Below are 27,374 nucleotides of genomic sequence, written 5' to 3' on the forward strand. Positions count from 1 at the left end.
AATGAGGAAGATGTGAGTTTGGTTTGCAGGTGTGCTGTGTACTTGCTCTTAACCTTGAGCAGTTTCCCTCAGGCTGCGAGAACCCCAACGTCCTCATCTGTAAAGAGAGGATCATTGTCCTGCCCTGGTTTATGAAGAGCTGAGATCAATGGTCAGAACTTGGGCAGGTCTGTTTGTGTTTGTTACTTCTGGAAGCCTTGGGTGGTACTCTGCACAATGAAGATTGTAAAAGTAGCACTGCACAGGGTTTATAATGAGGATTCAAATGAGTGAATATATGTAAACAGATTAGAACAGTGTCCGGCACAGGGGGGTGCTATATGTCTGGTACCATCATCATGATTAAGGATTAATGACCCATGTAAAGAGCGCCTTGCACAGCGACTTGGCATCTGGCACATAGGTAGTGCTCAATAAATGTAAGCAAAAACACCTCTGCCCAAAATGAGAGAGTTTGCACTGGGGTCTGAAGAAACTCCTTGGGTAGGAGGACATTTTCCACAATTATATACTCAGAGCTTTAAAGAAGGAGAGATCAGGGGCGCCTGGACAGCTCAGTCGGTTAAGCATCCAACGTGGGCTCAGGTCATGATCTCACAGTTTGTGAGTTCGAGCCCCACGTCAGGCTCTGTGCTGACAGCTCAGAGACTGGATCCTGCTTCCGAATCTGTATCTCCCGCTCTCTCTATCCCTCCCCTATTCGTGCTAAAATGAAACAATGTTAAATAAATAAATAAATAAATAAATAAATAAATAAATAAATAAATAAATAAATAAAATGTATGCATGCATGCATGTATGTTACCTTGTTAAGAAATACATTTCTACAGAGTTCAAACTGTCAGGTGGCATCTGATCCTCTTTGTGACTTGAACAAAAAGGAATCTTTGCACAGAGCTGATGGGAATGCAAACTGACGCAGCTACTGGAAAAACAATACGGAGGTTCCTCAAAAAATTAAAAATAGAATTACCGTATAATCCATTAACTCTACTACTGGGTATTTCCTCAAGGAATACAAAAATACTCATTCGAAAAGACACATACACACTTATGTTTACTGCAGCATTATTTATAGAAGCCAAGATAGAGGAACAACCCAAGTGTCCATCAACTGATGAATGAATAAAGGAGATGTGGCATATGCATATATTACGCAACCATAAAAAAAGAGCTAGACAATGCCACTTGCAACAACATGGATGAAGCTAGAGGGTGTTATGCAAAGTGAAATAAGTCAGAGACAAACACCATATGATTTCACTCATATGTGGAATTTAAGAAACACAACAAATGAAGAAAGGGGAAAAGAAACAAAGACTCTGAAATACAAAGAACATACTGGTGGTTACCAGATGGGAGACGGATGGTAGACCAGGGGGTGGGTGAAATAGATGAAAGGGATTAAGAGTAAACTTATGAGCGCACCTGGGTGGCTCACAGTTCATCGTCCGACTTCGGCTCAGGTCATGATCTCGCGGTTCGTGAGTTCCAGCCCCACGTTGGGCTTTGTGCCAACAGCTCAGAGCCTGGAGCCTGCTTTGGGTTCTGTGTCTCCCTCTCTCTCTGCCCCTCCCCTGTGCATGCTCTGTCTCTCTGTCTCAAAAATAAATAAATATTTTTAAAAAAATTTTTTTAAGAGTACCCTTATCATGGGGCACCTGGGTGGCTCAGTCAGTTAAGTGTTCGACTTCCACTCATGTCATGATTTCATGGTTTGTGAGTTTGAGCCCCACTTGGGGTTCTCTGCCGTCAATACAGAGATGGCTTCAGATCCTCTGGCCTCCTGTCTCTCTGCCCCTCGCGTGTTCTCTCTCTTTCAAAAATAAATGAACTTAAAAGAAAAAGAGCACACTTATCGTGATGAACACTGAGAAATGTATAGAATTATTGAACCATTATACTGTATGCCTGAAACTAATATAACACTGCATGTTCATTTTACTTGAATTTTTAAAAGTTGTTTTTCTTTAAGAGAGAGTAAAGAAAAGACATGGACTCAGGACGGTTTGGGGAGATGCTTGCAATGTCAAGGGAGAAAAGGTCTTCCCAACAACATTCCCAGGAGTCCCAATTCAGAGTAAGGAATATTCACCTCACTCTGGACAGTAAAACAGGGGCAATAAACTCAGGAACTTGCCACCTGTGAATTGGTCAAAGAGCTGTGTATCCTTTGGTTAGTTTTATCCCCCTCCCCCTTTTTAAAAAAGTTTATGTATTTTTGAGAGAGTGCAAGCAGGGGAGGGACAGAGAGAAAGGGGGACAGAGGATCAGTGCGGGGCTTGAACTCACAAGCTGTGAGATCATGACCTGAGCCGAAGTCAGACACTCAACCAACTGAGCCACCCAGACACCCCTAACCTTGGTTAATTTTAAACACTGCTTTTACAGCACAGTTCAGATTCGTTTTGTTTTGTACACACAATACCCCCGAGTTCCACGTTCCTTACTCCTTAGCCCTAGGAATGACAATGCACTCCTACTGCTCTGGTGTCACTCACTTCTGGGGGGAAGTAGGATGTTCCTCTTCTCAATGGCCACACATACCTTTGCTTCAGTGGGTTTCTCTCATTTCCTCTCCTTCAGTCAGGAAGATAGATCTGACCTAAGGAGTTTGGCCTTTCAAAGCAGCTCTCACTTCATGAATTTAGGATTAAAAAAAAAAAAAAATCAATTAGCCAAAGGAAACAGGAGACTACAAGAAAGAGAGAACAGAAAATAGAAGGGGTGAAAAAAATCAACCCGAGTTGAGCACAAAGTATTGATATTTTGTGTACCCCAAGCTTAACCTAGGTTCTACTTTGTGCTGAGATTCTGGACCCCTCTGGCAGTGAATAGGTAATAGTCTGCCAGGAAATGCTAATAAATATTTTCATTAAGAACCAAGGGGAAGATAAAGTGATGGTCTTTAGACAGCTTTTAATGTTTCCCAGTTTTGCCTCCCCTCACAGACTCACCTCTCAGGGCTAAAAAGAAAGGGCTTGAACTTCTGAAAATAAAATGGAAACATGCTAACAACCTTGCCCTGCCTTGAAATCCACACTTATCCCCAAAGGAGAAGACCACACTCTATCCTTCTCCCTGGCTTACGTTAAGAAGCCCAAGAACAGAATCAGAGGCGGGGGCAAGAATGGTACCAGGGGAGGCTGCCAACAGAGTAAAATCTGTGTTCCCTCAGAGGACAGCCAGCTTTCCCCAAATGACACTGAAGCAGGAGAGGAAGGAAACACATCATGACCCCCATGGGTGGTAGAAAGAACTAGAGAGCATGTAGAAGACAACCCTTGGGGACTCTGCTGAGGGGTGGGTGGGGAGGCACAGAGGTTCATAACCATTAAAAGGATCAAAAGCTACAAATATGGGTTATAGCCATTCGTGTGACCCCTTTTAAAACTCCAGGCTAGTGTGGCCTGAGAAAATGGGCTGACATTGGTAATATCACCTCCTTCTCTTCTTTTTCTACAATTTAAACTGTACACAGGGTTATAATGAAGCTCCCTAGTGGGCTGTGTTCATCCCAACTCTTATCTGATGCAGGCGTTCCCACTAAAAGAAGTATGATTCTTGACTCTTAGAATTTAATTATGTGCTGCTCTTCAAATATTGAAGTAATTCAAACTACTGAACCACTGGGGATATGATTTTTGTTACTTTTCTTGTAAGTGGGATGGGCAGGTACTGAATCATCCATTTTCTCACTCAAATTCCCTTGTAATTAACTACACACATTTGAGAAACAGCAGGTGAGGGGTAGGGGCACAATCTGTGTCCATGAGAGAATTTCTCTTCAAAGAAGCAATATAAAGAACCATGAGATCAACGTCTGATACCTTAGCAGCCCCTATAAGCAAGCAAACCAGAACCTAAACCTATAAATGCCTCAAGGTTAAGAAATCAAAATCTCTAATATGGGGGCACCTGAGTGACCCAGTGGGTTAAGTGTCTGACTCTTGGTTTCGGCCCAGGTCATGATCTCACTGTTCATGGGTTCAAGTCCTGCATCAGGCTGTGCACTGATAGTGTGCAGCTTGCTTGGAATTCTCTCTCTCCCTCTCTCTCTTTTATCTTTTTTTAACAGAACTAAGCAACTCTGGTCCAGAGGATAACAAAAATACTCATTATTATTAGCTAGAGCCTTAGATTTAAAATGTCCGGGCCTCAGTTTCTTCACGAATTAAAACAACAACAACAACAAGTCACAGACTTATGAGGGCCAAAAGAGATCATTTGAAACATTTTTTTTAACCCATAAAGGATCATAAATAATAAGGGGCTGTCTTGTCCATTGGCGTAAGAGGTAAGTTAAAATACCTGCTTCCCATATTATGCTGAGTGAAATAAGTCAGTCAGAGAAAAACAGATACCATATGTTTTCACTCATATGTGGATCTTGAGAAGCTTAACAGAAGACTGTGGGGGAAGGGAAGGGAAAAAAAATATATATATATATAGTTACAAACGGAGGGAGACAAACCATAAGAGACTCTTAAATACAGAGAACAAACTGAGGGTTGATGGGGGGGTGAGGGCGAGGGGAAAGTGGGTGATGGGCACTGAAGAGGGCACTTGTTGGGATGAGCACTGGGTGTTGTATGTAAGCGATGAACCATGGGAATCTACCCCAAAAAACCAAGAGCACACTTTACACACTGTATGTTAGCCAATTTGACAATAAATTATATTAAATAAATAAATAATAAAATAAAATACCTGCTTCCCAAACTGTGATATTACAGTTTAACAATTTATAAAACATAACACTCTGGCTCATAATTCCCATGTGATTGTCTGAAGTTCAGGGCAAAGAGAATGAATATCAAATCCTTGCCCTTTCTGGGCAGTTTTAGCTTGTATTAAATCTAGGAGTGACACTTCATTCTAACGTCCAATATTAAGCTTTCTTCCAATAAACTAAAAAGTTTATTTTGCAAATACCAAGTTGCTTTTGTCCCTGGTATCTTAAATGCACATGGATGCTTCCTTAAGGTGCTTCATCAATCAATATGTCCTCAACCTAGAGAAATATAGCCACACTCACCCAAAGTGTGACTAAACAGAAGCATCCTTCCCATGAACACAACTATTGGATTTTAGTGAAGAGTAAGAAAATACATTGGAATCTGTGCATGGTGACAGCAGAAGTGGGTCATCCTTTTAAAATCTATTTCCCCCAAAGTTTCGTGTTAACATTAACAGAAGCCCAACCTCCAAAAATGAGTTTCCCATTGCCCAGGGGGAATGATGTCAAAGTAATTTGAATACTTTTCAAGTAACTTTCCTTAATACTCTATGCAACTGAGAAATCCCACAGGCCTGTAAATGTTAGCAAAACCACTGTTCCCAGCTGTCAACATTGTCTTTGGGTTTGTCTTTCTCTCTTCTTTTTATGGATGAATAACATTTTCAATCGAGTTGTTTTTCTAGTTACTCTGGGAACCAAGCTCCATTATAATAAGCAGATATTCTAATAGAATAAGCGGATAGAATCCTCTATTTCAGGTTCTCTGGCCTCAACTTTTCTGTCTTGTTTCTGCTAGAGCATGACATTCATATTCCAGGAACTGTGTGGAATACAGGGGAGACATTTTGGGTTGGGACAACAGACTTTTGAAATCTTAAGAGCAGGGTCACCTCGGAGAAGACGCTTCACCCCTCTGAGTCTGATTGTCCTCTGTAAAACATGGCCAATAATGACACTAGTAAGAATCAAATAGGACTTCACTCAATGACACCTCCTCTACAAATGCTCTCCTGTAGACTGTCCTTCCCTTAGTGAGAACCACCCACTCCCCACCTTGTGTCCCTTCTGTGATGTATACCAACTTCAGACACAACCTTCGAGCCCATTTCCTGGTTTATATTTCTCTCTCCCCCCACCAGATTAAAAACTTGCCTTATTTATTTTAGGAATCCCCAAATCAGGAGGGCCAATGTTTGCTACGCAATGGGTTCTAATAAAATGTCTGTTGAAGGACTGACATGTTAATCAACTAGTTGACTGATTGAATGCTACAGATGAAAGCACCTTATAAAGCTCCAATCACAGACAAATGTAAATCATTATTACATGGAACACTGTGAATTTGCTTTGAACTTAAGGTAATGAGGCAATTGCTCAAAGTCAAGGTGTAATGGACCTTATAAATGTTATTTCATAGCATCTTTAGTTTTTGTTTATTTGTTTAATCCAGACAGGTGCCAAGACCTCATACACTCTAGGAGAGCCTGGGTGGCTCAGTCAGTTGAGTGTTTGACTCTTGATTTCAGCTCATGTCATGATTCCAGGGTGGTGGGACCAAGCCCCACATCAGACTCAGCACTGAGCATGGGACCTACTTAAGATTCTCTTTCCCTCCCTCTTCCCAACTCACATGTGCTCAAAGGAAGGAAGGAAGGAAGGAAGGAAGGAAGGAAGGAAGGAAGGAAGGAAGAAAGGAAGGAAAGAAAGAAAGAAAAAAAATTCACACACTCTAAAATAATAACACACTAAAAAAAGCAGTCTATGAGGGGGGAGGGAAGGGGGTGAAAATAGCTACAGAGAGGGAGGGAGGCAAACAATAAGAGACTCTCAAATACAGAGAACAATGAGGGTGGATGGGAAAATGGGTGATGGGCACTGAGGAGGGCACTTGTTGGGATGAGCTCTGGGTGTTGTATGTAAGTGATGAATCACAGAAATCTATCCCCAAAACCAAGAGCACAATGTACACACTTTAGCCAATTCAACAATACATTATATTTTTTTAAAAAAGCAGTTCATGCAACAGAAATACTGAAAAATATTCTGCTGGTTAAGTTTGTGTTGCCTCTAAAAGACACAATAATGAAATAACACACTTGTATCCTCTTGTATCCAAGTGCTTCTTGGGTACAAACTGGCATCCTGGTGAGACCATTAACACAAAAGGCCAACATGAAACACTGAGGTGACAGTCCTCAGATACCCATTTTGTTTTTACTGATAACTCTCGGTATAAGGATACTTATAAGAAGTACTTGGGGGTGCCTGGGTGGCTCAGTTGGTTAAGTGTCTGACTTCAGCCCAAGTCATGATCTCACAGTTCATGAGTTTGAGGCCTGTGTTGGGCTCTGCACTGACAGCTCAGAGCCTGGAGCCTGCTTCAGACTCTGGGTCTCCCTCTTTCTCTGCCCCTCCCCTGCTCACACTCTGTTTCTCTCTCTCAAAATAAATAAATAAACAAACAAACAAACAGTAAAAAAAAAAAAAAATACTTGGCTTTGGAGGAGTTTTTTTCCCCACTATTCAACTTACAAATATTGGACACCAGCTGCACATTGTCCAAATCCAAGAAATGCAAACACAGTTTCTACATGGGCTGTGGGTTGCATGACAGGGTGTTGACAAGAACACAAATATCATAATCAAGGTTGAATGTAAACAATAAAATACAGACGTAACTTTTCCAGTGTAATAGGTCTAGAGACAGAAATAACAGGCACTTGGAGGACATCAGAGAAGACTTCATGGAGGGGGCGGTATCTCTGACAAAAGTTAAGCTTTGAACAGTTTGTCAATGCACATACAAAGGGCACATAGCATGGAAGGGTGGGGGGAAGAGTGGGGATTGGGAAGGAGGATTGTGATGCTGCACAGAAAGCCCAGAAGGGAAGACCAGCTTCCATGGCGGTCTTTAGTCTTCATTTCCAGAAGTTTCCATTCTATCTGCTCCTGGTACACTAATCTGACTCTAATTACCAATTCAAATTTGGCTGCATTTAATGTAAGGTAACACTCATATTATTACTGTGAAGATCTCTCCCTTCTCACAACAGTGGTAAGTACGATTTTGAAGGAATGCATCGAATACTACGTGTATATAATATCCCTGGAGAAATTATTCATAATAGAAACACATTTGGGGCATACTGTAATTACATTCTTTAATTTTCATTAGAATTCAAAACAAATGCTTCTTAGCCTTTTCTGAAAATGATCAGCGCTTAACATGGAAAAACCTTTTAATTATTAGAGCGTAACATCTTGCCAACTTATACATCATTTTGCCCTTGTGAAATTCTGATGTCTAGCATTAGCATTTGCTTCTTTGGGATATTTTTAAGAGCTGGGAAATGCAGCTGTAGAACTGTATGACATTTCTTAACTCCATCAAAGTTCAGAGAAGCCTCTTCCATCTGTGATAGAAATAAATAATAGATTTAATGGAACGTCTCCCAAACTGGTGTTCTGCCAGATATTAAAAGATGTTTCATTTTTAAAAAAATGGGACGTGTTATTGGAAAAAAGTTAATTAAAAGTTTTTGTTTTCCCTACAAGACTTCTCAGCCATTAGTGTATTCTTATAAATTGTGAATCTCTAAAGAAGTGAAGGGACCCATGTCCCCATACTTACTATACAATGAAACATTTTTTCAGAACACATTCCCAGAATGTTGTTTCAAGAAATACCAACCTGAGAAATACTCATGGAATGAATTACTCTAAATTAAAGATAAGTCACAAGTCATGTTTGGGGGGGGGGGAGGGTCAGTTGACCTCCAGAGAAACTATCTCCTTCATCCAACAAAGAGCAGGCTTAGCAAAACAAATAAAAACACACAAAAAACAGAGTATGGATCCAAAAACAAAACAAAAGTTATATGAATTAGGTGGCAAATGCCACTTAGATAATTCTTTCAAGATGCCAAAACGAAAACTTCAATCATGAATTTCAAAGAAATACTGAGATTTTCCTGTAGTATAAAACATGTCTGAGAGGCACCTAGGTGGCTCAGTTGGTTGAGCTTCGGACTTTGGCTCAGGTCATGATCTCGTGGTTGACAGGTTTGAGCCCTGAGTTGGGCTCTGTGCTGACAGCTCAGAGCTTGGCACCTGCTTCAGATTCTGTGTCTGCCTCTCTCTCTGTCCCTCCCCTGCTCATGCTCTGTCTCTCTCTGTCTCAAAAATAAGTAAATGTTAAAAAAAAATTGTTTTTAAATAACATGTTTGGTGTACTAGTAAGTCAGTTACCATGTATGAGACAAGTAGAAACACAAGCTACTTTACACAGGTTTCCTTATCTGCTGAACACTTAGCATCAGAATATCTACTTTAATGGGGCTCCTGGATGACTCAGTCCATTGAGGGTCACACTCGTGATTTTGGCTCGGGTCAAGATCCCAGAGTTGTGGGAATGAGTCCTTCACATCCCCCCTCCCCCACAAACCCATGTCAGGCTCTGGACTGAGTATGAGCCTGCTTACTGCTTAGGATTCTTTTTCTTTCTTCATCTCTCCCCCACTTGATACCTCTCTCTGTCTCTGTGTGTGTGTGTGTGTGTGTGTGTGTGTGTGTGTGTGTGTGTGTGTGTCTTTCAAATAAAATAAAATAGCAATAGAAAAGTCCCCTCTGGCTGTTCTCCAGACAGACCTGTATACTCTTCGATCAAAAGTGTTGTGTATTACCACCTTCACCTCCCTCGCCTTACTAAGGGAAAAATCTACCCAAAGAGTAGAAAGATAGAAAAGCTTGTGAAGAAAGTAGGTACATCTAAGAAGGATGGAAAAGCCCAAAATTTAGAAGGGAGAAGTGAGAAGACAGAAGTTTGGTCATGCATTGTTCCCCTCTGCCAAGACTATGATTTTTTTTCTATGTGTGAAAACTTTGAAAGATATTTGAGGTAGTAGTTGGTTCCAGAAAACTTCACTTTGTTGTAGAAGGATGTAAGAGTGATTTAGTGATTTGGGAGCAAACTGTTTTGAGTGGGTTGGAAATGCTTTACAATCTTTCCCATTTAAAATAATGAGATAAAGGTCACCACTATTCCAAATTTTAACATCCAAAATCTTTGCTTAGATGTGGTGAGGAAAGATGCCTGAATATGTATTTGAACTATTCATGGGGTAGGTGGTTCAATATCTGCCAAAATAAAGAGTTAGCCTTTCTCCAAGTAGGCACCTTGGGAATCTATGCCTTTTATCCGATAATGCTGCCATTCCTCAAAATATTTTGGAACACCTCTTTTAAAATTGCCTTTAGTTTGTGACATATACTTTTAAATTTCCTCAGTGGTGAGAAATTTTCAGCAATTATGGGTAGATTTGATTTGGAAAGTAGACAAAGACATTCAGAGCCGCATCTGGAAAATAAGGTAAATGGTCCTTCCAAGAAATGGTATTTTGCTCCATGGGAGTCTCCATATGATGTAATGACATGACATTTCTTTTGTCACTTATGAAGTGGTTTTTGAATCAGTAGGATAGGAGGAATTCCAAAGTGTTTTTATTAATGGCAGCATCGTTAGAAAAAATATATTTTTCCAAAATGAAAGTAAAGAATAAAATTTTTTGTTATGAACATGTAGATACGGTTTTTCAAAATAGTTCCTATTGCTTTTTCCAGATTTTTTTTCAAAACAACTTGTCCACGCAAGGCAAATCCCTATTAACTGGATACTTACCTGTTTTAATCCAAATGGGTTATTTCCCTTTCAAGTATTATTTGGAAGGAGACTTACTCTGTCTTCTCTTGAACCCTCTCATTTACAGGACTTAAAAAAAAAACTGATAGGAGATTAAAAAAAAAAAAAAAGAAAGAAAGAAAAGGAAAAAAAGCCAAAGTTGGGTGGATGGGGGCTGGAAGGTAGTCAGCAGGTATTACCAAATTGTCTTTTGACCTGGAGGTCAATCAAGTCCCCAAAGTAAAGACGGTTTCAGTATCTCCCAACATCTCTCAAAGCAACCACACAAACCAATGATGGTTTTGCATCACAGTATTTTTTTTTAACTTTAATTTCAAATAACCTTAAAGGTCCAGTCCTTTTGGCCCTAAGCAATGTGGCAAAGTGCATTTAAGACACTTGCCTTCCAGTCTCCATTCTGTGCCTGCAGGTGGGAACTTGGCCCCTGAGCCAGAAAACCCTGTTTTCTTCACTAATGAATGAGTCCCAAACACTTAGAATGTGCACTTACAGGTACTCAACAAACACCTGCAGCAAAAGGGCTTAATCTCTCTAAGCTTCAATTTCCTTATCTGTTAAACGGGGATACTGGTTCAAACCAAGAGATTCCATTCACAGGGATACAGTAGTTACTAATAGAGCCTCATCTTTTTTTTCCTTGCATTTCCTTTCCAGGGGTACAAACTTCTCCCCAAACTAGACCAAAAGGCAGAAGATCAGTCATGTTAAAAAAAATATATATATATATATACATACATACATATATGTATATGTATACACACACACACACACACACACACACTGTGATGCAAAACCATCATTGGTTTGTGTGGTTGCTTTGAGAGGTCTTGGGAAATATTGAAACCATCTTTGCCTTGGGGACCAGATTACTGTCTGTATTATCAACAGGCACTTTCATAAACTCAAGATTTTCCAGAAATGAAAATGAAGTGGGACAGAAACGACTGGTTGCCCACGGAATAGCCATGCTTTTCTTCTTTCTCAGTAGCAGTTTCAGTTTTGCTCCAACTATCCTGTGTTCAGCTAAAACAAAGGGAAAATATTTCCCCACCGGCCCTGTGGTCTCTGTAGTTATAGGACACAGCTCTGGGGAAAGCTGTAACATTTCCTAAAAGAAGAACAGAATCTCCTGATAGTGCCATAGCCATCTGGAAACAAGGGTACCCACCAGGGCTGAGATGCTGGAGGTGGGCCCGCCGTGTGGAAATCTCTATCGGGGGGGTAGGGGAGGGGGATAGGGGAGGGCCACGAGGAACAGTCCCAGGGAGATCCTCCAGGAGGCAGACACTCAGAATCAGATTGTTCCAAGAACATTATTGGGAGGGCATCCACATTTTTCTTTTCATTTCATTTTTCTTTTCATTTTCAGGTCACATGAAAATAAAAACCTAAGTGGAGGGATTGCTTAAACTGATGATAAGAGCTAGAAAAGATCAATGATCTGCATATAAAGATGGACACTCATATGTATGTAAAGGATATCAGGCGTATATACACCAAGGCACTATTTACAGTCACTGCATCTTTCTTCATCAGACAGTTCTGGGATCATCTGAGTTGAATCAAAATAGTTCAAATTTACCTAATTATAAAAACTTATTTGCATCACATCCCCTAACACGGTTCTCAACAGCCGCCACTTACTCACCAGGAGCTAATTGAAGTGGGGGCTCAGTTTTCAAATTGAACCAAAATGCTCAGGCAGCCGGGACCCAGAGGTTAGGGAGCTTGGTAGTCTGAGGACCTCTTTCTGGACACCACATCTCCTCCTGCTTCGAAGAATCTCCAGGTAATGATGGTGCCTGCACCCTCCAATGAGGAAAGCCTTCCAGAAGCTTCAAATGGAGGTGTTTTATCTGTTACATGGGTCATGCCAACATTGTCAATGTCCACCAAGCCACAGGGCACTGACTCTTGATTAGGAAATTCTTTATGCCTACTTCTTACAGTCAAGCAAATGATTCGTAAGGGAGCCCAGAACTGCTAAGACCTTCCTGGAGCCACAGCATTTATCCATCCCTAGACCTTTCAGGAACCAGACTTCTAAAGCAAAACCTCTGAGTAGATCAAGGCCAAAGCTGACACCCCTCACCCACCCTCCCTTACAACCATTACTGTGTTTTGTTCTCTAGAAGCTTCTGGGCACTGCACACCACCCAGAAGTTCTGAAGAGCCTAGCATTTCTTGTTTTGTGTGAGCATTTTTGTCTCCCTCCCTAAAATCATATGAATTAAAAAGCAATCCATACTAACATAAACTGGCTTTTGTTCTCTTAGAAAGACAGGGTTTCATTCCATGAATAAGCAGCGCCTGCTCCCATCCTTCAGATTCTCCTCCTCATCATCTACAGCTCCAGCCACGTGTGACCCAGTCACTGTGGCTCCAGGAGGGCAATGTGGGGGTTAAGTGGAGAGCGTCACTTTCGGCCATGGCTCACTAAAGCCAACCCAGCAAAGGTTGGCTCGCTCACCAGCAAGGTAACAGAATTTTCTTCACACGGTGAATTTTTCATTCCCATGCACCTCACCACACTCCACCAAGGATTGAGGAAGGAAAAATATGGCCACTTAATCAGGTTAAGAAGAGAAACCTATGAAACCAGCTGGGAAAATTTACCTGAAGATTAGGTTTGTTCTGTTTTGTTTTTAAGGAAGGCATGTATTTAAGGTAACGTCAGGGTCCATCTTGTTTACATTTAACATTTTAATGGTAGGAAGGTTAAGGTTTGGGAGTGAGACTTGTTGCTACTCACGTCCAAGCAACTGATTTTATTTTAGTGAACCTTACCCCCTCCCAGGCATTTAAAGAGTCCTGTTATAATGTCAAGCCCTGATCTTTTTCCTGAAAGCAGGCAAGAGAAGAATTAACTCTATAAAATGGCGCCGTGTCACAGCAAAGCCAGCCTACCTACAGGGGAGCTGAAAAGACAGAACAGACAGTGAGTTGAAAAGGACAGAGGGGAAGGAGCATCGGAGAAACGAAATTTCATGCTAAGGTCTCTGCAGAAAAACAGGAGGCAAACTCTTGGGAGGGGACTTGAGGTGATAACTCCCATTACAAGCTGGGGTTCTGCGGCCGATTTCTCACCCTGTCTGCCCTCACCCTCCTTCTCTTCCCAAACTTATCTTCGTCCTTGCAGGTTGCAAATAATTAACAGGTGCCCCCAGATGGAGGACCTTGTCGTCATGCCTTAATGTCTTTTCCAATTGCCTAAGAAAACGGGAATCTGGGATTTACTAAACCCGTTCCGCATATGCACCCCCAAAAAAGAAAATTGTACACTCACGCCTACTGTCGATGGCCTTTCCACAGTGAAACGTGTTTTCTTCAATCTCGAGCTGCTAGTTAAATAACCAATTCCACAGAAAATTGTCCCTTCGGAGAGAGTGCTGTGATTTCCAGTGCGGGAAGGTAAGAGGGCACTTTCAGGCCATCGGTCCCCAAGGGAGCGAAAACCAGCGGCCCAAGTCAGAGCAGCCTCAAGAGTGGCAAGCTCCCTCCTTCTACAAAGACAGATCCAGGTGGCCTCGGGACACAGCCCAGATGAAGGAAAACAGGTGAGGAAGAGCAAGTTGGCCTCAAAAAGCACCTGAGCACAATCCTCATACCAAATAGGAACTTAAAATACTATCACATCAGAGAAGAACTTTCTGTTGTTAGACCCAAACTCCCTAACCTGAAATTCCCTTTCATTTTTTTTTTTTTATGTTTTATTTACTTCTTTATTGTGAGAGAGAGAGAGAGGGACAGAAAAGCAGAGGCAGAAAGAGACTCCCAAGCGGACTCCGGGGCTTGAACTCATGAATCATGAAATCATGACCTGAGCCTAAGTCAGACACTTATCCAACTGAGCCACCCAGGCACCCCTTTTTTTTTTAAGATGCTCTCAGCTACGGGGCACATTGGAATCACCCAGAGAGCTTGGTGGAAAAAAAAAAAGTGATGTCTACTCCCATGCCAAACCAATTACATAAGAATATCTGAGGGCAGGGGGCAAGCACTGGGGGGAGGGTACCAAAACCTCTCCAGATGATGCTAATGTGTCAGGAGGGTTCACGGTCCCTGGACTCCACCATCCACACCTTGATCAAGCAGGCACATCTGACACACCTCTTGTGACAAGAAATTCCCTAACCTGGGGCACCTGGGTGGCTCAGTCAGTTGAGCAACTGACTTTAGCTCAGGGCATGATCTTATAGTTCATGAGTTCGAGCCAGGCATCAGGCTCTTTGTTGACAGCTCGGAACCTGGAGCCTGCTTCAGATTCTGTGTCTCCCTCTCTCTCTGCCCGTCCCTGTCACACGTTCTCTCTCTCTCTCTCTCTCTCTCTCTCTCTCTCAATCTCAAAAATAAATAACTATTTTAAAAAAATTTTTAAAGGAAATTCCCTAACCTTCCATGGAAATCCATTCCATGTTGAGACCGTTTTGATTTTTAAAGGCTTTTCCTTACCTTGAGGCTCAACCTCCCTTTCCATAACATCCACCAATTTGTCCTTGCTCGCTCTGCTCACAAGGGCCACAGAAATCCACACAACACATATATGGAATTCGGGAAGGGTACAAACCCAGAGGAACTTCTGTGAGAGCACAACTGACAAGCCGAAGGCAAAGGTGAGGCCAAATTTCACAAAATAAAACCCAACATGTATCTGCATCCTGTCTTTTACTTAATTAAAGAAACACCTGTGAGAGGAGAAGATTGGGGAGAAAGGGTTTTAGCAGCATGAGTTCTGGGATGGACGTCCAGCACAGCGATGGAGGGGTGGGGGCAGGATCTTGATATGAATCATCAGGGGAACGTGGCTGTCCACTTTGCTCATGCTGTCCCAGGCTGCGTTCATAGACGTGTGATCCCCAGAAAAAAGGGCACTCAGGAGACACACCTGTAGTAGAGCCCTATCGTGACCATCCTTCAAAATAAATGGAGGAAAACAGAGGAGAAAGACCCTGATGGTCATCGATTTTTAAAGGTCTTCAGTAAAGAAGTGTTGGCAGAAAAGCCACTGAAAAAGACAACATTAAAATGGCAAGAGAAGGGGCCGGGTTGCTCCGAGCGTCCAACTCTTGATTTCCGCTCAGGTCAGCATCTCACAATCATGGGACCGAGCCGTGCGTCGGGCTCTGCATGGAGCCTGCATAAGATTCTCTGTGTCTTCCTCCCTCTGCTCCTCTCCCCCGCTTACCCATTGCTCTCTCTCTAAAATAAAAAAATAAAATAAAATAAAAAATAAGTAAATAAAATGGCAAAAGGAAACTCACATTTGAGTTTATGCTCTTTGCTAGGTGCCCTATATCCATTCCTTCCAGTAATCAAGACAGCCTCTGAGGCTACCCGATGATCTAAAGGGAAGGTGTTTACATGATTTCAAGGAATAAAACCAGGCAGGTGGGGTTGGCTTGAAGCTTAAAAGAACAGGTATCAGCAACTCTCTTTTTTCTTTTTGAGTCTCCTTCAGAGAAGACTCAGTTCACCATGCTTCTCACTTGGTGACATTCCGTTCACTAGTCCGAAAAGCCTCCTCACCTACTTATCTAAATGAACCCTTTTTACCGTTTATTCACATGTATATGGTTTTAAATCTCACTCTTCTCTTCCTCTTCAAAGATAACCATATATATTCTTTTCTTTGCATATATCCTTGTAGAATTTTGCAGGTATTCTGTAAATTTTTCTTTCCTGTAATACTTTGCCATTTTCCACTAGAGTTTGTATCTTTTTCCTGTTAATTTGCAGGTATTCTCTGTGTTCTAGGTATCAATCCCTTGTGGGCATTCACCACTTTATTTCTAGTCTATTCTGATCTTTGTAATAACATTTCCCAGATGTCCTGAAAATCAACTTATTTTGGTATGGATTTTACATCTGAAGCTTTACTTAATAAATCCTTCCCTACCTAAGGTCACAACAAATTCTCCTACCTTTTCTTCAAACAACTGTATCATTTCAGCTCTCCTATTTAGATTTTTGATTCGTCTGGAAGCTACCATTGTGTGTGGCGTGATGACAAGGTCAGTGTTCTTTTTTCCATAGAATGAGCCTCATTTTCCAGTAGCATCTATTACACAGCCCTTCCTTTCCCCTGTTGACTTAGGGTGCAACCTTCATATTATATCACCTTCCAATCAGTGTATGAGTCTGTTTTAAGCTGTTCCTCCTATCGCATTGATCTGTTGGTCTGTCCTTGTACCAGTACCACACTGGCTTAATTACTATGGCTCTGGAGTCTGTCTTAATATCTGCCCAGGGAATATTACCCCACTTACTCTTCCCTGTCAAGATTGGCTTACCGTGAAAAACTTCTGGACATCTGCCATACAACATTGTGCACATAGTTAACAGTATTCTACTGTACACTTAAAAATTGTTACAAGGGTAGGGGCGCTCAGTCGGTTGAGTGTCCAACTTCAGCTCAGGTCACAATCTCACGGTTTGTGGGTTCGAGCCCCCTGTCGGTCTCTGTGCTGACAGCTTAGAGCCTGGAGCCTGCTTCAGATTCTGTGTCTCCCTCTCTCTCTGCTCCTCCCCCCCCCCCACCTCTCTCTCTCTGTCCCTCTCTCTCTCTAAAAAATAAACATTAAAAAATTTTTTTTAATGTTTATTTTTGAGACAGAAACAGAACCTGAACAGGGGAGGGGCAGACAGAGAGGGAGACACAGAATCTGAAACAGGCTCCAGGCTCTGAGCTTTCCACACAGAGCCTGATGGGGGGCTCGAACCCACGAACCGTGAGATCATGACCTGAGCCGAAGTTGGACGCCTAACCGACTGAGCCACCCAGGCACCCCTAAGAAATTTTTTTTTTAAAGAGACTGGCTCACTATTTGTGGACTTTAATTATTCTGTATAAATTTCAGAGTAAAGCCTATCAAATTGATCAAAAAAAAATCCAAATGAAATTTTTTATTGGGATTGAATTGAAATCACAGATAATATATGAAGAATCACCATGTTCATGTTTAAGTCATCTCATGAAATGTCTCTCCATTTACTCAGATCATCCTCTATGTCCTTTACTTACATTTTAAACTTGTCTCCATAGAGCGTGTGCATAATCTTGAATAAATTAATTCCTAGATACAGTCTTTCTGGCGGGAATCCCTCTCCATGGACTGATAGAGAAACGATATCTGGACAGCAGTTCACTCTTATCGGTGGAGAATATGTTCCAAGACTCCCAGTAGATTCCAGCAACCGCAGACGGTACTGAATCCTATATGGGCTACGTTTTTTCCTCTACATACACACCTATGATAAAGTTTAATTTATAGATTAGGCACAGTCAGAGATTAACAACATCTAATCATAAAATAGAACAATTATAACAACATACTGCAATAAAATTTATGTGGATGTGGTGTCTCCCTCTCAAAATATTTTATTGTACTATACTCAGTCTTCTTCTCAGGACCACGTGAGATGATACCATGTGTGTGCAGTAAAATGAATCGAGGTGAATGACACAGGCTTTGTGATGTAGCATTAGGCTACGTATACTGCTGTCAGAAGAAGGACTATCTTCTTCCGGACTTTGTTGACCAAGAGTAACTGAAACCGCAGAAAGTAAAACCGCGGATAAGGGGAGACAACTATGTAATAGAGAAGCCTCTCACATTCATACCCTGTGCTATCCAGCAACAGCAGGTGTATGCAAAGCAGCAAACCCAGCTGCCATTGGCTCCTGTGGTCAGGACCCTACACGTCCTTGATCTGTTTCCATCTGCTTCAAGTCCCAGGTGTGTGAAAGCCAGCACAGATTTAGCGCTGGTTGTGTAACCTCTGCACCACAGACCCGAAGTCTCTGTTTTTTTCCCAGCTGGTTGCTGTTCACTTCCCGGGTTAGCGCTTCAACCAGACAGATCACGTTCTCTGGTTAGTCCCCAGAGAAGTAGATTTCAGCTCAGTCCCAGGAAGGACTTTCTGTCCCAGCTGTCCTAGGAGAGAGTGGCTAACAGGTAGTTACAACCTCACCTAGTGAAGAGGGCATTCACTCAGCCTGGTCAGAGAGGTGATGGTGCAATAATCTGGAAACTGTGGTCTCTGTGGTCCCTCCCAGTTCTGATATTTGTGGTTCCCAGGCTTCAGGTACCTCTTTTCATGGCCCAGCTTCACCTTCAGAGGACCACTCCCCGTGTTCATCAGTGGTCCCCACTTACCTCTCGAGGTCTCCAATCCAGAGCATACAGAGCTCTAGTCTTCTGGAGAGCTAGAGGGAGAGAAGGGACAATGGAAGAATCTGGCAGACTTGTGGCACATCTTTGGGCACAGTGGGCATCACCCAGGCTCCAAGAGTCCAGCTGGTACTAAGGAAACCCCACCTCCCTGCAGAGAAGTGCACTCCCCACTCACACAGTGTGAATCTTGTTCATTACTGTAGATCCATAAAATGAGCTGGGCAGTTTTTACTCTCTGGAACATCTAGGAGGAATTAGAAATGAACTGTTTCTTGGAAGCTTGGTAGAACTTACCTGTAAAACAACTTGAGCCTGGGGTCCCAGGGAGGGGAAGCCTCCTGAAATATTTGTTTAATATTGATTGTTCTATTCAAGTGTTCTATATTTGCACTAGTTCTGCCATTTTATGTTTTTCAAGGAACATATCCATTTCATCTAAGTTCCTTTGCCTATAGGAGAGAAAATCCCATAATTGGATAAGTAGAGTGCAAACAAACAAAAGAAATCCATTGTGTAAGCACAGAGCTGTTGAATTGCAAGGTGAACCAGATGCTGGGGGCAAGCCTGCACAACCAGGGGCTAAGAGGGGCAACGTTACAAAGTTCACACTTACCCGGCTCGCTGCAATGTGATGCCATCTAGTGGTAATTGCCTGCTCTGGCTTAAATACACAGCAGACTACTTCTGGGACCCAAGGCTGGCCAAAACTTTCAGGTCACTGCCAGCAATTCCAGAAATGTCTCTGGTTGTCCAATGCTGCAGATTTGGGCTAAAGAGATGCCTGCTCCCTTTCAGGCCTCTTCAGTAGTTGCCTGCATCTGCCCTACCTCAGTCTCACTCCCACACAATGGCCCCAGAAAAGATCAAACTTGAGCCCACAGCCATTTGAGAACAAGGGCAGGATACATCACCAAGCTCAGTGTACCAAGTTCATGTTATTGGGAGATATTAAGGTAATCTTTTATATGTGTGTGTGCGTGTGTGTGTGTGTGTGTGTGTTTCTCCCTCTCTCTCTCCCCCTCCCCTCGCTTGCACTCTGTGTCTCTCAAAAATAAATAAAACATTAAAAAAACTTTTTTAAAAATAATGAAGGTGTTCTTACCTTACTGTAAATTATAAAGACTTTGGCCTGCTATAGGAAGAGGTGCTCTTGCCTAATTTAATAACTACATATAGACGTATATCTCCAGCTTTTCTGGATCAGATTACGTCCTATGAGGTAAAAAACCAGCTCTAAGTTAAAAGCTAGCCTGTTTCCCTGTTTTCTGATTGCATTTCTGATTATGGTTTATTGCTCATCATTTATTTCCCATAGGTGTTACTGAATGGAGTTTTACCCTGAAGCTTCATTTGTTAAAAAGAACGCTATTAACATAAAAGAACCCTCACTAGAACTCCAAGGAAGATGTATTACTCCAGTTTTTTCTAGTAGCAGCCAGCACATATTTTATTAAAAGATTTAATAGACTATTGTTTACAAAAATGACGCATGGAAATCTAAGTCACAATTTATTTCTGAAAGATATAATGGGAAGGATCAGTCACAGAGGAGACACATGAGGAGTTGAGAAACTCTTTTGTTAGTCGGTGTCTGATATTATATCCAGCCTTCTAAAAAATAATTTCACCTTTCAGGATAGTCTGAGAGGGAAGCCAATCAGCCAGAAAGAGTTCTCTAATTTTCTTCAGCATATAATATCCATGCAAGGGAAGAGGTAATTTTAAAAGATTGAGAGCCTCATATCCCAAAGGTAAGGCATCCCCAAGGTGATATTTTTAGTTTTATAGATGGTTTCTCCATTATGCATATAAGGGTTCTCATTTTTCAGAAAGCCTTGAGTTTGGCTTGAGGTATAGTTTGTTTTTAATTTTGGATCATTTCATGTTGGTGTAAGTCTGTGGTCCAAAAGCTTCCTCGCCCTTCATACTAAGGCGACTGATTCTTCCGCAAGCTATTTCACTAAAGAGAACATTATTACACTTATGTCTACCCAGTGGCCACCTAATCCATTCTGGTTACATTTATAAAGGAGAATAGTCATAAAATTCCATATCCCAACTAGAATTCCTTGCATTACCTAATGAATTCATCTTAATCTGAAGGACTACACAAATATAATGTTTTGCAAGACAGGTTTCACATCCCATCTTCATTCAATTTGATTCTCACCTCGGACCCATTACAACCGATCCCAGGCTACATGGGCAAAACTCCCATGATGCTTATAGTCTCCTGATGTTGCCTCTGAGCCGCCATAGAGTTAAAAATGTAAGTTCTGCAAACGAAAATTGCCTTTCCTGAAATTCAACAGTTTCATGGTAACTATCCATCCATATTTAATTTTTATGCACTATCATTTGGATAAATTTTCATTTAATATCATCACATAAGTTCCCCCTGGGGCCCAGTGATGTTCATGTTGTCAACTTAATCACCATGAGTCAGGTATGTATGTTGGTGTTTCCCAGAATTGCCCTTTTTCCTTTGCCTTATGAAGTCAGTACTGCCCTTCTTAGGCTCAGGAGTATTTTATACTAAAAGAGGCGAGATACCTTCCAGAGCTTTAGAAAAAAAAACAAAAAATTGTGGTTGGCTTTGTGGCCGAATTGCACCACCCCAGCTCAACGGGCCACATAAGCATTTGCTACTAAAAGAGCTTGAAGACCAGGCTCTGCTCTCCACCACCTCTCACCAAAGAGTTCTGGAAATCCCACCTTCCTGGGGCTGGAATCCACTGAAGGCATGGAGACGGGGTGGTGCTGTGACCTGACCATGCCTCAGAATCACCTGGAAACTTGCTAACACAGACTGCTGAGTCAGTAGGTCCGACCAGGCCCAAGAACTTGCGTTTCCAACAATGAACCGGATGGTAAAGACACTGCTTGTGCAATGACCATAATTTGGAAACCACTGCATAAATCCCATGGCATTAACCTCTTATCTGGAAAGATACTAACTTTTCTCAACGCATACCAATTGCAAAGACTGAAAAGGTTGGAAAAACAGGTAACACCGTCAAAAACTCGTTGGCGGCCTACTTCGAGATATGGTGGATTTTGTAAACCACTTGCCAAATCTGGCAGATTTCCTGGCCTTCTAGATTCTGGACCTTCCTCCCTTACCTAGATTTCCAGAATTTTCCAGACTCCGTCTGCTTCACTATTGGACTGTTGTTACCCTTGTCTCAGTATCACGGCTTTATTACCACATATCTTCTGACTCTGATAAAGCCTGCTGAAGAAAAACTTTAGTCATATTCTGAAAGCAGATGAAAACTGCTCACCAGGTCAGGATTCCTGACTAATAGTCTCCTATTTTTTTTTTTAATTTTTTTTTTTTAAGTTTTATTTATTTTTGAGACAGAGAGAGACAGAGCATGAACGAGGGAGGGGCAGAGAGAGAGGGAGACACAGAATCGGAAGCAGGCTCCAGGCTCTGAGTCATCAGCCTAGAGCCCAACGCGGGACTCGAACACATGGACCGCGAGATCGTGACCTGAGCTGAAGTCGGACGTTTAACCGACTGAGCCACCCAGGCGCCCCAGTATTTAGATTCCTCTAAAAGCACAAGCCCTTTTAAGGGTTCGACATAAACTAGCAATTCCGGAAGTCCCTGCACATTTTCAAGTGACTCCAAACTCATAGGATGGAGAAGTATCTGATATTGGCTTCCACTATTACAAACACTTTAATAGCTTGTGAACAATTCAGAAAGGCAAAAGCATGCCCTCAATGAGCTCATGGCTGCAATAAAGGCTGGATGAGGCTAGAAGAGGGGGTAATGTGACTGGGATTCACATCCCCCTGACAGTCCCCTTAATTTATTCCTGTTCAGGCCCAGCCATTTACAGATGCACTCACAATATAGCTTCGGCTCACTTAGAGTCCCTGGCACAAAAGAGGTTTCACAGGCACTGCTATTTTCATCGTCAAGCAAAATTATGTGCTGATTACCTTGGGATAGTTTGGGGAGAAGTCATGGATAATCTTTATTAAAGACAAACACCTGGTGGGGCGCCTGCGTGGCTCAGTAGTTAAGGGCCTGACTTAGGCTCAGGTCATTATCTCCTGGTTCCTGGGTTCAAACCCCACGTCAGGCTCTGTGCAGACAGCTCAGAGCCTGGAGCCTGCTTCAGATTCTGTGTCTCCCTCTCTCTCTGTCCCTCCCCCAGTCACACTCTGTGTGTGTCTCTCTCTCAAAAAAAAAAAATTAATTAATTAAAAAAAAAGACAAACACCAGTTGGCTCAGTCATTTAAGCAACTGACTCTTGATTTTGGCTCAGGTCATGATCTTACCATTTGTGAGTTTGAGCCCTGCATCAGGCTCTGCACTGACAGTGTGGGGCCTGCTTGGGATTCTTTCTCTCCCTCTCTCTGCCCCTTCCCTGAATGCTCGCTCTCTATCAAAAATAATAATAATAATAATAATAATAATAAAATAAACTGTAAACTCCCTAAGGGCAGGAGAAAAAAAAAACACGAGGGGCACGGGGTGGCTCATTTGGTTAAGGGTTAAAGGTCTGACTTTGGCTCAGGTCATGATCTCAAAGTTCGTGAGTTCGAGCCCTGTATCGGGCTCTGTGCTGACAGCTCGAAGCCTGGAGTCTGCTTCGGATTCTGTGTCTCATTCCCTCTCTGCCCATCCCCCGTTGCACTCTGTCTCTTTCTCAAAAGTAAACATTAAACAAGCAAACAAACAAACACCATCACCACCCCCCACAACAAACCCTCTGAATTATCTTCTCACAACCAACATAATGATTGAAAACAATCCCAGAACATATTAATGACTACAATTTATTTATGGCACGGAGCAAGAATTTCAAACCATAAATAAGAAGACCTTGTGTGGCCCAGTTCAGTTGTGCAGCCCCCCAACTTGACATCACAGAGGCAGAGAGGAGAACCCAACTGTTCTACTATCCAAAATGAGGTGGTCACCCTGGTTCCTAAGTCCATGGAAAACACATCAGCCATGTTGGCTGCTCTCTGGTTATGGCTGCCTGTCTTCTCTGAAGCTAAGAGGCTTCTTCCCCCTTCACATTTGGAGAAAGAAAACCTAACACTGCAGAGCAATGAAATTCATCTTCTTCAGGCAAATGTAGCAGGGAGCCTCCTGGCTTCAAAAGCAAGGGTCACCGTTCCCCTTGGGGTCTTCCTTGCCTTAGGCAGTCAAGGCCACAGAAGGAAGGAAGGTCCTTTGTTAGTCCTGGCACAGACCAGAGTGAGTCCTGAGCGGCCTCTTCTGCTTGCCAGGCACCCTCCCCATCCCCTTCTTCCCTCTCATTAGAAAACCTCTCATATCACCACTTAACTTTTTTGACTGATTATACTTCAAGGTAAATGAATTCCAATGCTTCATCCCAGCCAGGTGTTCGCTTTTATGCACTTAATCACTGAGGACAGATTGTGGTACCCTCTCTCAATACTGCTGTTTTGGCCAGCAGCAAGTAGTTGGAGGGCAAATTTTCAGGGAATGGTTGAGCACTGTTTCCCGGAAATAGAAGGGATATGGTAGGTGGGAGCAAGAGCCAGAGGAAAGTGGCACCTGAGGGACTGGAGCCCTTGTTCTCCAGCACAAATATCCTAACTGCCATACAGGGTCAGCCTGAATGTCAAGAGCATGCCTTGGGGCGCCTGGGTGGTTCAGTTGGTTGAGCGTCCCACTTCGGCTCAGGTCATGATCTTGCGGGTTCATGGGTTCAAGCCCTGCCTCAGGCTCGCTACTGTCAGCGCGGAGCCCCCTTTCAGATCCTCTGTCGCCCTCTCTTTCTGTCCCTCCCCTACATGTGCTCTCTCTCTCTCTCAAAGTAAATAAACATGGGGGCAACTATGTGGCTTAGTCGGTTAAGCGTCCGACTTCAGCTCAAATCATGATCTCATGGCTTGTGAGTTCAAGCCCACTTCATGCTCTGTGCTGACAGCTCAGAGCCTAGAGCCTGCTTTGGATTCTGTGTCTCCCTCTCTCTCTGCCCCACCCCTGCTTGCACTGTGTCTCACTCTCTCAAAAGGAAATAAACATTCAAAAAAAAATTTTTTTTTTAATTTTTTTTTTTAACGTTTATTTATTTTTGAGACAGAGAGAAACAGAGCATGAACAGGGGAGGGGCAGAGAGAGAGGGAGACACAGAATCTGAAACAGGCTCCAGGCTCTGAGCTGTCAGCACAGAGCCCGACGCGGGGCTCGAACCCACGGACCGTGAGATCATGACCTGAGCTGAAGTCGGACCCTCAACCGACCAAGCCACCCAGGCACCCCTCAAAAAAATTTTTTAATAAAAAAATCATCATAAACATAAAAAAAAACACAACTTGTCCTTTCCTACACACACAGTGCCACACCAGATGCCAGGATCCTGGGCCCATTAGGACACACAGGGGTGTCTCTGGTTATCACAAAAACTCAGGAGGACCCCCAGCATTTCCCAGGACTCCTTACTCATCTTTTCAAACTGGACAGAGGGTGGTAGGTCACTCGATCAATGCTTTTTGTTGGATTACACAAATATCCAGTGATTCCCCTAAATGAGCAGCTTCTTATAAACAGAGTTGGAAAACACAGCTTAGGTCTAAGGCCACAATACAGCCTTTTACCTCAACTTATTGTGTCCAAGAAGTCAGGGTAATGAGGGGCGCCTGGGTGGCTCAGTTGGTTAAGCACCCAACTTTGGCTCAGGTCATGATCTCACCATTCATGAATTCGAGCCCTGAGTCAGCCTCTGTGGACAGCACAGATCCTCTGTCCCCCTCTCTGTCTGCCCCACCCCCATTCTCTATCTCTCTCTACCCCCTCAAAAATAAACATTAAAAAATTTTTTTAAAAAAGAGGCATAATGAAAAAGGCTATAGCCTATAATTAAGGATATCAAGAACTGTCAACAGGGCAGTTTCCTAAAAAGGGGGTGTGACTGAGCCAGCATTACTGGCTACCTTTGGAAGGAGGGCTGTGACTGGAACCTGATATCTGGGGGGAAGAGATGCATTGGCTTTGCACTACACTTACATATATGAGGGGACTACCTTTTTTTATGAAAATGTTCAAATGTGCACAAAAAACAGAACAGTATCATCAACTCTTATCTCTTCAACCCTACGTAATTCAGTGTGTCATTTCTCTAACAGAAGGACACTTTCTTTTAAATGTTTATTATGTTTATTTATTTTTGAGAGAGAGTGAGCAACTGTGAGCAGGGGACCGCGCTGTCAGCACAGAGCCGACACGGGGCTCGAACTGACGAACCGTGAGATCATGACCTGAGCTAAAATGGAGAGCCGGTCACTTAACCAACTGAGCCACCCAGACATCCCAGCACATTTTCTTACATAAGAGAACACCACAGCTGCCCTTAAAAAAATTCCTAGATATCATCTGGCATCCAGTTTCATATTCAATCCTGAAAGAAGAGACATGTTTTTATTTTGCGTGGATAACAGGCAAACTGGTAATACTGAAAAATTGGTTATAGCATCACTGACTGTAGATACCAAACAACTGTAAAAGAGAAACAAAACTTAGGAACATTTGGTAATTAACACTAATCACAATGATTTATTCAAGTGTCTGACACTTATCCCCAGTAACCACAGATCATAATAACAATTATGCATGTCATTAAATGTTCACGGGAGTACAGCTGGAATCAAATAAAATGGACATGAATAGGGACAACATCTGCTTGCAAATTTACAAGAAAATTGTTTGCTTCCGACAAAATCAAAACGACCTAGATCATCCGAGTTCAGACCCAAGGAAGGGTAGTTTCTATCAAGAGAACCAAAACACTTTGGACTTCATCAAACTCCTACCTTTTCTCATTATCTTTGCAATGATACATTATGCTCTTGGCTAGGTGGAGAAAACGCTGATCCCAAATCAGCTGAATTACAGACCCAGCGCACCTGTTCGGGCATCTCTGAGAAGGAGCTCATTTCCCATGAACGTGACAGAGTGGGAAGGGCAGGTTTTGCGTACTGTTTAAGAACACTTCGTCCTCCCTACCCCTCCCTAAATGCACTTCAGTTTGCAGGACTGCACATAGGTGAGGGTGCAGAAAACTGACCTGGAGCAAATTCCTTCTGTGACTCGGTTTGTCATTTGGGGGACACTGATGGTTACATGAGAAGGCTTTCTGTTATGCTAGTGCACTACCTGTGTGACAAATTTGCGTGGTCCTTTCTAAATCCAGGTATAGTGGCACCTGGGTGGCTCAGTTGGTTAAGTGTTCAACTCTTGATTTCAGCTCAGGTCCTGATCTCAGGGTTCGTGAGTTTGAGCCCTGTGTTGGGCTCTGTGCTGACATCACAGAGCCTGCTTGGGATTCTCTCTCTCTCTCTCTCTCTCTCTCTCTCTCTCTCTCTCTCTCTCTGTCCCTCCCTTGCTCTCGCTGTCTATCAAAAGTAAATTTAAAAAACATGATAAATGAATCAATCCAGATATAAAAGGATACATTTAGTTAGAAGGCAAAAGGGTCCAACAGAAGGTGAGGGAGCTCTGTGCACCTAAGTCTCCATTCCCTAGCAGTTGGTGTTTGCCATGAAAGCAGCACAGATCTCTGTCTCATCCTCTCCAGTGCTGGTGGCCACTTGGTTCTTTGGACACAGAATCTGCTGAACTCAAGGACCCCAACCTGCCCCAGGGATCAACAGCTGGGCTTAGAGCCCTTCTGACAAAACCATCCCTGTAATGTTGACTTGACTTTTTAGTAAGGTTGTAAGTATAACTGGGCGGGTTTTGTTAAGTTTACATTAGCCTAAGCCTTC

At 42.6% G+C, this 27,374-nt stretch overlaps 1 long non-coding RNA gene across 1 annotated transcript; it reads right to left on the minus strand.

The window, feature by feature from the left end:
• Positions 1-17,269: 17,269 nt before the first annotated feature.
• Positions 17,270-21,900, minus strand: LOC109278890 (uncharacterized). The gene is made up of 3 exons (XR_002085881.2): positions 18,908-21,900; positions 18,411-18,645; positions 17,270-17,687 (listed from the first exon to the last, which is right to left on the minus strand). It is a non-coding gene; the product is annotated as an uncharacterized LOC109278890 (long non-coding RNA).
• Between the last annotated feature and the right edge of the window lie 5,474 nt (positions 21,901-27,374).

This window comes from Panthera pardus, unplaced genomic scaffold, assembly GCF_024362965.1.
Source record: "Panthera pardus isolate Hobbes unplaced genomic scaffold, ASM2436296v1 HiC_scaffold_2, whole genome shotgun sequence".
Taxonomy (NCBI): Eukaryota; Metazoa; Chordata; class Mammalia; order Carnivora; family Felidae; genus Panthera; species Panthera pardus.